Genomic DNA, 13,746 nt, shown 5'->3' on the forward strand with positions numbered 1-13,746 from the left:
TATTAATATATTTTGCAGCAACATTTGCATTGGTCAACCATCAGGTTTCTTACTATCAGGTAAGAAAGTCAAAACACCTGGGGAGGATGCAAGGGGAGAGAGAATTTGACTAGTAGTATTGTGAGATCTGCAGCAGTTTAGTCAATAGCTGTAAGAATCTGCAGATATGTAAATTGGGTCCTATCAGATGCAGACATGATGTAAGATATTATCAAATGCGTTTTCCACCTACCAAGGGAAATGTGTAGCTTGCAAAGATGAAAACAGTTCTAATGTTAACAGATGGGTTTTATGATAGTCACACTGGAGGGTTTTTGGTGGTGATGGTGTCTTTTTTGCTTCCTCTTAGCAAACTTTGGAGACCTCCAAGTAAGGACTAGAGGTCCTTACTAGTAAGGACTATACCAGCTGCTCAGCTCACAACCTTTTGCTATATTGTATCATCCTTTAGCGCTTTTGAAGGCCACCACCTAAAATGAATTTGTGGGGACACTCAATAAACCCACTTCTATAAAATCTGTTTTTAAAATGCGTAGTATTTGCTGACATTGACAAATCTCATTACTGTGTTCTTGACTGATCTCTAACAAAGGGTAATGGTATGTGAGAAAGACTTTGGCAGACTGGGTGAAAAGACGCTGCCAAGGGAACAGTTAGATAAAAGACAGAAAAGCTGGATAGTAGGTGGGGTAAGAGGCTAAGAAGAGACCCTCCCTTGTTTCTTGGGCTATAAAGAAAAAGTGGGGGAGTAGAGAATTTAATTTCATACTTGCACAATTTTGTCAGTGTAGCTTTATAATGAAGTGGAAATAGCTCACCTGGTTGTGGTTCCTGTTTGGTATATCCTGCAAGGTTGCCACAAGGTTAAGCAAAAGTGCTAAAACTTCACCAAATTTAGCAATTGCCTGAATTATTTTTATTTTATATCCTCACCCTTGACTACAGACTGGAAATCACCAGATTCAGGGGTGAAATGCTATCGGTTCACACCATTTTTGGAGAACCGGTAATGATAAAAGCTACAGGTTCGGGCAAACTGGTAGTGATAAAAGCTATCGGTTCGGGTGAACCATTAGTAAAAAAAAAACAACTACCAATTTATTCGAACTGGTATTTCCAACATGATTTATATTTGCTAGAAAGCACGAAATCCTGCTTTCTACCGAATATAAATCACACGGCACAGCTGTTCCCCCCCTCGCTGTTCTACTTACCTTGTTAAGCCTTTTTCCACGCGAAGTCCGCATTTGGCACGCACTGTGCATGCACACACATACATGTGTTTGATGTGCAGTGAGAATGCACATGCTTTTGGTGCGCACTGCACATGCCGTGGGCATGCGCGGGCAGCAAACCAGTGACAATCCGCAGAGGATTTCACCACTGACTAGATTGTATAACCCAGCAAAATTATATGCCACCAAGTCATTTTCAACTCTTAACAGCCATGTAAATAGGAAAAATAAAAATAAATAAACCTATAAGAAAAAAATAAGCTCATACTAAAATTGTGTTCAGACATGATGTGAAATTATATTGTGTTTAACCATACAAGTAGCCCTCAACTTACAATCATTCATTGAGTGACCATTTGAAGTTACAATGGCACTGAAAAAAGTGACTTAGGAATGTTTTTCAGACTTACGACTGTTGCAACATTCTTGAGGTAACATGATCAAAATTTGGATGCTTGGCAACTGGCATGTATTTATGATGATTGTAGTGTCCTGCAGTCATGTGATCACTTTTTGCAACCTTCTGATTAGCAGTCAATGGGGAAGCCAGATTCACTTAACAACCATGTTACTAACTTAACTACAGTGATTCACTTAACAACCATGGCAGGAAAAGTTGTATAATGGGGCAAAATTCACTTAACAGCTGTCTTACGTAGCAACAGAAAATGTGGACTCAACTGTGGTCATAAGTCAAGGACTACCGGTATGTAATTGTGAAGCTAAATCACAAATGTTTCCACAACACGTAATGTTTAAATCAACCAAGCCGACTATGCCTTAACACAATACATGAACTGTGGTGCTCAAAATCATGCAACTTCCTCATGTTTGTTTGTTTTTTACCCAATATGGGAAATAAGTCATCTCTATTCATTTCCCCCATCTAGTTCCTTATAATTAAGGATAATATAATCAAAAAAGTGAAATTATGAAGAAATGAGGTTGAGTAATACAGCTGACTGCAAGTTAACCTTGAAACTTATTCTAAATCAAAGGTCACTCTGTGTGTGTGTGTGTGTGTGTGTATGTGTGTGTGTGTGTCATTAAGGGTATTGAGCATAGATTAATGAGAAAAAAATGAATTTCGACAACTGTAGAATCAGGCTGCAGCATAACAAAACTGACAAAAGTGAAGGGGGTCTGAATATTTTCTTAATACACATTTTGCTTTAGCAGCAGAGGTTATTTTAATTCCCAGTCTGGTCTATAGCCCTGGTATTGCCCATCTATAGTCTTAACCAGGCTCAATCTTGTTTAGGTTCCAAATCCAGAAATCTCTGCCAGGACTTTTCATCTGCTGAAGCAAGAGAAGGGTGATGGTGAGAAAAATCTACCAACCTTTAATAAATGTAATGCATTGTACATCAGCAGCTGTATATCACAAATGAAAGAGTAAGGGTTACTTGTATAGCATCACAATTGAAGCAATTAGTAAATTTGTTTCTCACATTCACACCCCAAAACTAAATAAGACATGGGTTGCATTCCAAAAGAACTGAAGCATACCAGTTGACTAAAAAAACTCAGTCCTTTTTACTTTTTCCCATCAAACGCTAAAGTATGTAATTAAGACGGTGAATATCAGTTACCATATCAGTTATCCTATACTTTGGGTGGGAACAGTGAAAGTCCATTGCAAATATCAAATATACAAATAGGCCCAAGTAAACTGGCCATATCCCCATGTGACTTCACAATGAATTGTTTTTTGTTTCAATAGGAAAACAAATAGGAAAACAAAGAGACAATAAATTCATGCTGCTATCACTTGGTGTTGAAGATTTGGCTAGTCCTGTGTTTGTTTTAGAGACATATGGTAACAGTCACTCCTCCTAGGTGCTTCCAAAACTTCTCAATACTTACTTTCTCTCACCTGGGATTAAATTTCTAATACACAATTTTATAAGACAATTCTGTACACACTCAGGAATAAGTCCCATTGAACTCTGTAGGCCTTACTTCAATGGCAGTTTAATCTAGATTCTTCTTTGAACATGTAAAAGAAGCAACAATAAATATCAAGTAAATCTAATAAGATCCTTCATGTTATTTAATAATATCCACAAAGATGTGGAACTGCTGCAGCAAAAACAATAGAATCTTGTGGCATTCTAAAGATTAATTTACACAATAATAAATTTAATAGTCTTTAAAGTAACGCTTTGTTTCCTCCACTGGCAAAAATCTCTATTCGGACAAGTCTGAATACTTTTAAGTCCAAGAATCAATTATCTTGAAACACATCAAGTTCAAAGAAAGTAAGACTATATAATTCTGGTAGGTATCTGTCCGATAAGAGGAAATAAAAATATAGTCATTTTTTTAAAGAACAATGCTTGCAAGTAGCTAATTAGCACTCCAGGAAAAAAATATTTAACCTGACTGTTAGGTTCGGGCAATGACGAGGCAGTAGACGATACAAGTGACAACAGCTCTGTAGTTTATTGTGATCCCAGCAAAAGCCAACAGGCAAAAACCCCTCTTTAAATAGTATTTTGGCTGAGGCATCAGCCAATCAGCAACGTGCATTTTCCCGCCCAAATTTCCCTCCTAAAATTCAAATACATTACACTCCTCCCCTCCCAGAACACATTGTACCATATTTACATAGTTTTTTGGATAACATTTGCATGTTATTTTTCCACGTAGTCACGCAGGTAGACAGGGCGTCTCCTAACTCTTTCTGACCTGCGCAATTCATTCCCTGGGAGTGAGTCGAGCTGGTCGGAGGGACTGTTTGTTCCTCCCAGCTCCTCCTCTGGGCCATCCGGCCCTGGATAATTGGCAGAGTCGTCCCTGCTGTCCTCTGGAGGAGCCGGTTGGCGTCGCTGGACTTCTTCAGACTCAGCTAAGTCCTCCGATCGCCTTGGGGTTGAGTTAGCTGTTGGTTCAAATATCGGGTAGTCAGGGTCTGGCTGTTTGGTTTCTGGATTGTTTTGTATTCTTTTTCGTAATTGATATATGTGGCGTCTCCACACTCGGCCATCCCCCATGTCCACTATTATGACTTTGGGCCCGTCACTCCTGCAATTGTTCCCTTTAGCCACGCTGGGCCCTCACTATAGTTATGTGCCCATACTGGGTCACCTGTTGTCATTGTTCTGGTTTTTTCCTTTGTGCCTTGGTACCCATCAGGGGAGTATGTTGGGTTTAACCGATCTAGGGGGCACCGGAGTCTTCTACTCATTAATAACTCCGATGGGCTGCGGCCGGTGGTCACACAGGGAGTTCTATGTTGGACTGCCAGGAAGGTATCAATTTTGGATTGCCAATCTCCTGGGCTAATTCTAGATAGCACTTCCTTGGCACTGCGTACGAAACATTCTGCAAGTCCGTTCGTCACCGGGTGGAAAGGCACCGAGAGGACATGTCGGATGCCCTCTTCTGCCAAGTACCCCTCAAACTGGGTGGCCGTAAATTGTGGGCCATTATCGGATACTAGAGTGTCGGGCAACCCGTGTGTCACAAATAGATGTCTCAATACTGTGATTACAGCTTCCGCTGTTGTGGTTTTCATAAGTAAAATTTCTAACCACTTCGAGTAAGCATCTACCACAATTAAGAAGGTCTGCCCATGGAACGGCCCGGCAAAATCTATATGGATCCTGGACCAAGGACCCTGGGGTTTCTCCCAATCCCTTAAGGGGGCTGTTGGGGGTAGTGGCCTTGATTCTTGACATGCTTGGCATTTCCCTACCCAGTTGCTAATGTCTTTATCCATTTGTGGCCACCACACGTAACTTCTCGCTAGGCTTTTCATCCTTACAATCCCCGGGTGGCCCACATGCAATAGTTCCAACACATGCCCTCGTAATTTCTCCGGAATAACCACTCTATCCCCACATAACAGACAACCCCCTTGTACCGACAGTTCCGAATGCTTTTTTGTAAATTCTTTGAAACGATCATCCCCTCTGCACCCAACCGATCACAGTTCTTATGACAATGTCTTTGTAAGATAACCTAGTCACTTCCGTAGATGTGACTGGGCCAGAGTCCAAAGAGTCAATTAACAAGACGGGCGTCCCTGGGGTCGGGTCTTCAATAGTCTCTGGCAACGGGCATCTACTTAAAGCGTCCGCATGTCCCAAATCCTTGCCCGGTCGGTGAGACAGTTTGTACGAATATGCTGCCAGGAAAATAGTCCAACGGGTCAGCCTGGGTGATAATGCAACCGGTGTTGGACGGTCCCCCGCCAATAGTCCCAATAAAGGTCTGTGGTCTGTGACTATTTCAAATTGCCGCCCAAACAGGTACTCGTGGAATTTTTTAACCCCAGAAACTATAGCCAGGGCTTCCCAGTCTAGTTGGCTATAGTTCCTTTCCGCTGCGGACATCGTGCGGGAAAAATATGCGATAGGGGCTTCTGACCCGTTCGGTAACCTGTGGCTGAGGACAGCCCCTACCCCATAGGGTGATGCATCACAAACTAGTACTAGTGGCAATGTCCCATTGTACTGAATAAGAAGGCTATCGCTGGACAAGAGATTCTTAACTCCTTCAAATGCCTTAGCCTCAACCCTGCCCCAAGTCCAAACAGCTTTTTTTGCTAGCAGTTTATGTAGCGGTTTGGCTACCGTTGCCTTATTTTTTAAAAATACCGCATAGAAATTTACAAGGCCCAAAAATGCTAGTAATTCTGTTTTGTTTTTTGGGGTTGGGGCCTTTCTAATGGCTCGCACTTTGCTCTCCGTTGGGTGGATGCCTTCCTTATCTATCCGGTAACCCAAGAATTCTACAGATTCAACTCCTATCTGGCATTTGTTGAGTTTAACCTTAAGCCCCGCAGACCTGAAAATGCCCAAAACCTTCCGCAATTTGACCCCTAATTCTTCCAAGTTTTCTGCCGATATCAGTACATCGTCGAAATATGGAACTACTCCTGGTAGACCTTGTAGGAGTCGCTCCATTAGGTTTTGGAATAACCCAGGGGCTACACTAACTCCGAACTGAAGTCGAGTGCATTTAAATGCGCCCCGATGTGTGACAATCGTCTGCGCTTCAGCCGTTCCGTTGTCTACCGGTAATTGTTGGTAGGCTTGAGCCAGATCGAGTTTGGCGAAGACCTGTCCCTGCCCTAACGAGTGCAACAAATGTTGTACTACGGGAACGGGGTAAGCACTCTTTTGCAATGCTTTGTTAAGCGTTGCCTTATAGTCAGCGCAAATCCGGACTGATCCATCCAGTTTGACTGGGGTCACTATTGGTGTCTCCCATTTTGCATGGTCGACGGGGACTAGTATTCCCTGGCTTACTAATTTGTCTAGTTCCCTGTCAATCTTGGGTTTGAGGGCAAACAGGACCCTCCTAGCCTTTAATCTAATGGGAGCCACCTGGGGGTCCAAATTGAATGAGATGGGGGTCCCCACTACTTGCCCAGGCAGTCTTGGAAAACGTCCTTGAATTCTCTCAATAATTCATCCTTCAGGTTGACTCCGCTTCTGTGAACTCCGGTTACTTCCATGCCCAAGGCTCTGAACCAGTCCAGACCTAGCAAACTGGGCAGGTTTCCATCTACGATGGTGATCGGCAGGGTTTTCTTGAATTGTCCATATTTCACTCTGACGGATGTGACTCCTCGCACAGGGATTCGGTTCCCCTAATAGTCTTGCACTCTCAGCTTTTGGGGTTGCAGCTGGCGTTTCGCGACATCTGACAGGTCCTTTGCGATTGTGATCCAAGACATAATCGTGATTGATGAGCCGGTATCCACCTCCATTTTACACTGCACTCCTTCGATGTATGTCTTGGTGAATATTTTCTTTTCTAGCCGTGTCGATACCCACTCTCACAGTGGTCTGATTCAACTTCGCGCCTTTTTTGAATTGGCCAATCCCTGGCCGCTTTGCTGAACCGGCGCCCTGTTGATTGGCCGGTTTGAATCTTTGGCGGGAAGGTTGGGAGGCTTGACAGGCCTGAGCTATGTGTCCTTTCTTTTCACACCGCCGACAAATCGCGTCTTTGAACCTGCAATTCTGTCGTTGGTGTTGGCCTCCGCAACTCACGCACTCGTCCCGGTTGCCTCTCTCCGGCCTCCCGGTGTGGAAAACCTCCTCCTCTTCCTCACCGTCCGATTTGGCCTGGATTTCTTCGCTGTGGACTGTCGTTGCTTTTGCCGCGGCATTCGGCGTGTTCGGCTTTTGTAAGGTTTCTGCCGCTTTGGTGGACATCTCGTGTGCCCTGGCCTTATCCAGGGCTATCGCCAGGGTTAGGTTGCTTTTCGACAGCAGCCGCCTCTGTAGTCGGATGTCCCTGACCCCACAAATGAGTTGTTCTAATAGAGAGTCATCCAAGTCCCTATACTCACAGTGGTTTGCGACTTTCCTTAATGTGGCCATGTAGACGCTTATCGATTCGCCCTCTCGCTGAACTCTTTGCCTCAACTCGAACCGTTGTACAAACTTCGATGCAACCGGCGCGTAGTGTGCTCGTAGCGTCGTCTGTAGCGTTTGCCATGGCACCGACTGTACCGGCGTTGGTTCCGACAGCGATTCGGCGGTATTGAAGACTTCTGGCCCACAGTGGCTCAGGAAGTAAGCGCGCTTCCGATTATCCGATACTCCTTGCAGTTCGTTAGCTTCGAGGAAACACTCGAAACGAGCCATGTACAACCCCCATTTCTCCTTGGCTGGGTCGAATGGCGCTGGTGGCGTATAGCTAGACATCGCTATGTATCAGCTCTTACTACAGGCTGGGTTTTAAACTAAGTCGCTCCTTCAGCTCTTTTCCTAGTCTCGCTGCCTTCAAAATCCCACCTTCGTCGCCAAAGTTAGGTTCGGGCAATGAAGAGGCAGGAGACGATACAAGTGACAACAGCTCTTTGGTTTATTGTGATCCCAGCAAAAACCAACAGGCAAAACCGCTCTTTAAATAGTATTTTGGCTGAGGCATCAGCCAATCAGCAACGTGCATTTTCCCGCCCAAATTTCTCTCCTAAAATTCAAATACATTACACTGACTTTCCTCTCTGTGAACTAGCTCCTACCCTATTTGCAGAGAACATATGTTGTTACCCTTAAGGAGTTTTGAAAAATGTGATACACCCCATCACCTTCACTCTGAAATAATAATGACCAGAATTCTACAGCTTTTTCATAATTCATAGATTACTTTTTAAATGCCAGATGAAACCACACTGAACAACTTGCTACTAAATTGTGGCCTCAAAAAGACTGCCAGAAGCATCTTCATGCATCAAATAATGCTCCAACACAGATTAACCATTTTTCATTGATACTGAATAAGAATCCTTATAGGAAAGCATTATCTTAGACTTTAAAAATGACCTTTTTTGGATATGAATCAAATGGGTGTCAGCGTTCCAGAAAACTCCCTCCCCAAGTAAAAACGCCGAAGCTTGTTTTATATTTCAAAATATACAAGCATTAGAAGCACTCAATATAGTTTGGTCTATATTATTTGTATTTATGAGTTTCAAATCTGACTTCAAATCAGTTAATTTATCTCCAACATATTTTTTGCCTGTTTTTTTTTAAATATCAAAACCTCTAATTATTAAAATATATTTTCAAAGGATAAGCAGGAAAAAGCAAATAAAAATTTCCACATGCAATATCTGGTTATAATTATTTATTTCATGCATAATGTACTATATCTGATTTTCGACTAGTGTTTCTCAAGTTTAGCCATTGTAAAATATATGGACTTTAAATTCCAGAATTCCTCAGTCAACATGAAGAAAACGGTTAAGGTTGGGAAACATTATTTTAGACCAATAATCCTAGAGAGGAGGTCTTGATATAAGCATTGTATTTTCACATTGTGGAACCTGTTATATTTTGTAATTTTGGAAAAAAGGGGCTCTTTCTCCTGAATAAGAGGCAGTACAACATCAAATGTGGTTCAAGTGATAGTAAGAATTACAGTTCCTTCTCTTTACACCCATCCCAGATTATTTTTTTTCAGAGTTTTTTTTCCAGGCTGGATTTCCACTGGACAGAGATTGCCCTTTCCTCCCACAGAATGCATTCACGTGACAATTTCAGATAATATACCAAATTCTCATGATATATTAACTGTGCCTGGTCTATTTTATTTATTTTTGCCTCCTGAAAATAATAATTCCTAGTTCTCTATAAATCCCCAAATTATATTAAATGTCTGCAAATATACTGTTATATGCATTTTCACAACCCAATCCTTCAGAACCCAGTCTCCAAACAAAAGGAATTCAACAACCGGGAGTGATATATTAGCTACTTAGATTACAATCTATAAACTTGTATTCCAATCTATCAGGAATAAGCTGTGTGGAATTCAGGGCAATTTACTTGTGAATAGACCTGCATAGATTATGAGGCAAAAACCTAGCTAGTCTTCTACAGCTCCAATATTATTTAGCATGAACTTTCCTTTTCATTTTAATACATTTTGGGAAGTGCTGTATAGTATTTCATTAAGTTTTCATCTCTAGAAGCAATTGAATAGTACTCACCAACCAATCCCTGCTGTCAATCACACATAAAAATATATCTCATCCCATACCTTTCTCTTTGAATAGGCTATGATGGAAGCACATAAAGACACAAAGCTATGATTGGTCAGGTATTCAATGATCATTGGAATAAGTCCTTCTTGTCACACTTCTCCCATGCAAGTACAGAGGGAATGACGGGGAAAATCTCACCTCCTAAATTTTTGCTGGTCAGGTAAGTGTTAATTTCATGGGGCGGGGTATGGCCAACTTTATTAGCTCCTGGCTGTACTAAATTCTTCCTTTTATCCCCTTCTCACTCAGAAACTTTTAAACCACACCACAAGCCTGTGCAAGCCAGCTCCACCCTTTGGACTTTGGATCTCAGAAAAATTAAACAAAGCAGAAGAATTATGGCCTATTCATTCATTATCTAACACCGACCTTTTTTTCCTCCAGTATTTAGACCTGTTCCTTAAAAAGAGCTGGAAAATTATAGCCATTGTTTGGCTTTGTTTGGGGGTACACCCTACCTCTATAAACTAGTTTATGATTTAGCACAATTGGACAGGGAAGTAAGGATGTCCCTGCAGTTCCCATATAAAAGTGCAATTTTCATATATCAGCCACCCAGATGTCCTTTCTTCTATCTTTAGCGCCTAAGTGCTACAGTGGTGCTAATAAAGGAATGGCTTAAAGATCTGTATACAGAGAACTTTGCAGCCACTCAAAATTTCCCATTACCAATCACCCTGCCACCATTACAAAAACATTGTTCTAGTAAAGTTTGCTATTAGGCATTAATTACATGTTATATTTAGGTTCAGGGCAGCTCCCCCTTCAGAGTTTGCAATTTAGCATCCTTAACCAGCCTTTATAACAAGTCATTTTGGGATGCTAAACTAAAGGGTAGTAACCTCTGGTGGCGCAACAGGCTAATGCAGCCTATTATTAACAGCAACTGCTTGCAGTATTGCAGGTTCAAGTCCCACCAGGCCCAAGGTTGACTCAGCCTTCCATCCTTTATAAGGTAGGTAAAATGAGGACCCAGATTGTTGGGGGCAATAAGTTGACTTTGTATATAATATACAAATGGATGAAGACTATTGCTTGACATAGTGTAAGCCGCCCTGAGTCTTCGGAGAAGGGCGGGATATAAATGCAAAAAAAAAAAAAAACATTTCAAAAAGGCAATGTAGGCCTTTATGACAAAAGGTTTTTTTCCTTTTTATTGTTATAAGTCTTGATGCATTATATTTTTTTCAAAACTATACTTATACAGTATTACTGTTTTATAGTATTATCTATTGTTTAGATAAAGCAGAAATAAAGAAGTACTTTATCAGTATTAATTACAATTTAGGAATGTATATTAAAGGTGTGAATTTTGATTTTTTTCATACAAAGTGAAGGTTTGGAAGAAGAAAGAGATGATTATCTCAAAGTGTTATATATACATTGTAGGTTTTGATTTTATACAGAATACTGAAGTCTATTATACACACAAGGTTAAGAAAAACAGATCAGCAAATCATATTTAAGAATAAAGCACCAGAAGGACACATTTTAAACCAAGTTTCCCAGATCCTAACCCTTGGGAGATCATAGCATCCTGCCTAATACAGGTAGTTCTTGACTTACAACCACAATTGAGCCCAAAATTTCTGTTTTTAAGTGAGTTTTGCCCCATTTCACAACTTTTCTTGCCCCAGTTAAGTGAATCACTGCAGTTGATAAGTTAGCAACCCGATTGTTAAGTGAATCTGGCTTCCCCACTGACTTTGCTTGTCAAAAGGTCACAAAAGGTGATCACATGACTTTGGGAAACAGCAACCGTCATAAGTGTGAACCAGCTTGCCAAGCATCTGAATTTCGATCACATGATCATAGGGAATGCTGCAAAGGTTGCAACTGTGAAAAACGGTCATAAGTCACCTTTTTTTCAGTGGTTTTGTAAATTTGGTCATTAAGTGAGCTGCTGTAAACCAAGGACTACCTGCATATGGTTGCTAGTTGTACAAACGCAAGTCACTTAATTCCATTAAGTAAATCATGAACTGATTTATAACTGATAAGAATCTATCCAGGCACAGAGTCTCGGCTGAAAAGTCCAGCCTCTCCACCAAATTCAAGCTAACCATGTAAGAGGGATAAAATACACCGTAAAAGCGCAGTCCTTTTTCATCCGGCAGCTCTCAGGGAACCTGCCCTTGACAGTACAAGGCAGGGGTCTCCAACCTTGGCAACTTTAAGACTTGTGGACTTCAACTCCCAGAGTTCTGGGAGTTGAAGTCCACAAGTCTTAAAGTTGTCAAGGTTGGAGACCCCTGGTACAAGGCATTAGAAACATACCTCTTGATGATCCCACCAAACCCCCAATTTAGTAATTTTGTAAACGGGGGTGGGGATAAAAAAACCTCAAACAAAATGGGAGAAAATTAACCGAGGGGGGAGGGGAAAGAGACTAAGAAATGTCTCGAGCCAAGTTTCATTCATTCTTAGTTGCCAGCGCGCACGTGACTCTCACTTCGGCCGGTTCTTCACTCTTCTATGAGTGGGCGGGGCCCTTTAATTCCTCTCCCCGGACGCACCCGTGGGATTCGTTTGCACGTGTTTTCCCCTCAGGAAAAAAAAAAAGGCTTGCTTTTAAGATTTCCCCTTCCCCGTGAACAACGCAAACGTGAAACTGACAACTCACAGAAACAAGCACCCCGAGGCTGTTAATCAGACGTTTCTGCTTACACTTAATTTCAGGCAAAGCGCTTCGGTTTCCACATGGCAGGAGGACTAATAACTGTTCCCGGCTCTCCAAGACGACGTTGGTTTATTTGCATAGCCCGAAGCTGGGGGTCCTGTTTGCAGATTTTTCTTCCTCTTCCCCCACCCCACAAAAAAAAGCATTCTTCGAGCTGAGACAGGTGTTTCGAAACCTGAGGCTGAGCAAAGGAAAGCAAGCTTAAACTACTGTGTCCCTGCATGGTAGAGAAAATGGTCTCGCCAGTGCAAAATGGATTCTGGGAGTTGTAGTGCTAATATTTCCGGGCTGTTCTTTAAAGGAAATAACTAATATTCAAAGGACATACATACAACTCTCATTAATGCATGTCGATATATATAGGTCGAAAACGATGGGTGCTTTGGGTATGTGTGTGCTTGTATAATAGCTTCATGGCAACATTTCATTATTATCAGAGTAAAAAGACACTGATTCTTTTTTTAAAAAAATCTGATTTAATAGCACTGCAGACATTCTCAGGCGTGACGGACTTTCAAAAAAAATCTTTGGTATTTTAATTTAATGGATCTTTTCAATATACAATCATTAAGCCCTTAGTTGTAAGTAAATAGATTAATTTAAACTTTAAAAACCCAGTGCTTTGCTCTGATAGATTCTATACTTACAGAATCACAGGGCTGGAAGGCACTTTGGAGGTCTTCTGATCTAGTAGAGTAGGAGTTGTTCCCTTTCTAACCACATTTCTTTCCCACTCTTGTGCAAGAAACTTTTGAAAGAGAAACCAAGGCAGTATGTTGCTGAAGATGCCCCTTTTTTTTTTCAGTTGACACTATGACAAAACCTTACCCATCACATCTCCATCTCTCTATGCAGTGATAAAGAAGGGACAGTTTAATTCAGAGCAGTTATCCCTTTGGATTTAGACCGGGATGTCAAACCTATAGGGAACTTTTAAGGTTTGTGGACTTCAATTCCCAGAATTCCCCAGCCAGCCAATTCTGGCAGTTGAAGTCCACAAGTTTTAAAGTTGCCAAAGTTGGACACCTCCTGATTTAGATCTATTAGAATATAAGGTTCAGGGACGGTACCTCTCAATAATCTCTCTCCTAGGCTGCTGGGGATTTTCCATCTGGTTAAGGTATCAGGGCTACAGGGGTGGGCTGCTGAGGGTTCGCAGTGGTTCAGGAGAACCTCTAGTTAAGATTCTGTGCAGTTCGTAGAACCCCCAAACCCCACTCCTGGCTCGTCCTGCCCACCCCACCTCGCCCCTCCCAGGAGTCCCCACGTGCCCTGTTTTGGATGCAGGTAAGTGCAGGGCATGCGCAGAGGCTTGGGGA

General features: G+C 41.8%; 1 protein-coding gene across 4 annotated transcripts in view; it reads right to left on the bottom strand.

The window, feature by feature from the left end:
- Nucleotides 1-13,746, bottom strand: part of TBXAS1 (thromboxane A synthase 1) — a 342,148-nt gene that overhangs the window by 314,165 nt on the left and 14,237 nt on the right. The window contains exon 1 of one of the 4 annotated variants that reach the window (XM_058189926.1): nt 12,415-12,634. The exons of 1 other annotated variant lie outside the window; for it this stretch is intronic. The gene's annotated coding sequence lies outside the window, so the exon portion shown is untranslated. Of the gene's footprint in view, nt 1-9,743; nt 9,891-12,370; nt 12,635-13,746 lie in introns of those variants that run through there. 2 more of the 4 variants (XM_058189928.1, XM_058189925.1) reach the window with 2 other exon arrangements.

Source organism: Ahaetulla prasina, chromosome 7 (genome assembly GCF_028640845.1).
Source record: "Ahaetulla prasina isolate Xishuangbanna chromosome 7, ASM2864084v1, whole genome shotgun sequence".
In the NCBI taxonomy this organism is placed as follows: Eukaryota; Metazoa; Chordata; class Lepidosauria; order Squamata; family Colubridae; genus Ahaetulla; species Ahaetulla prasina.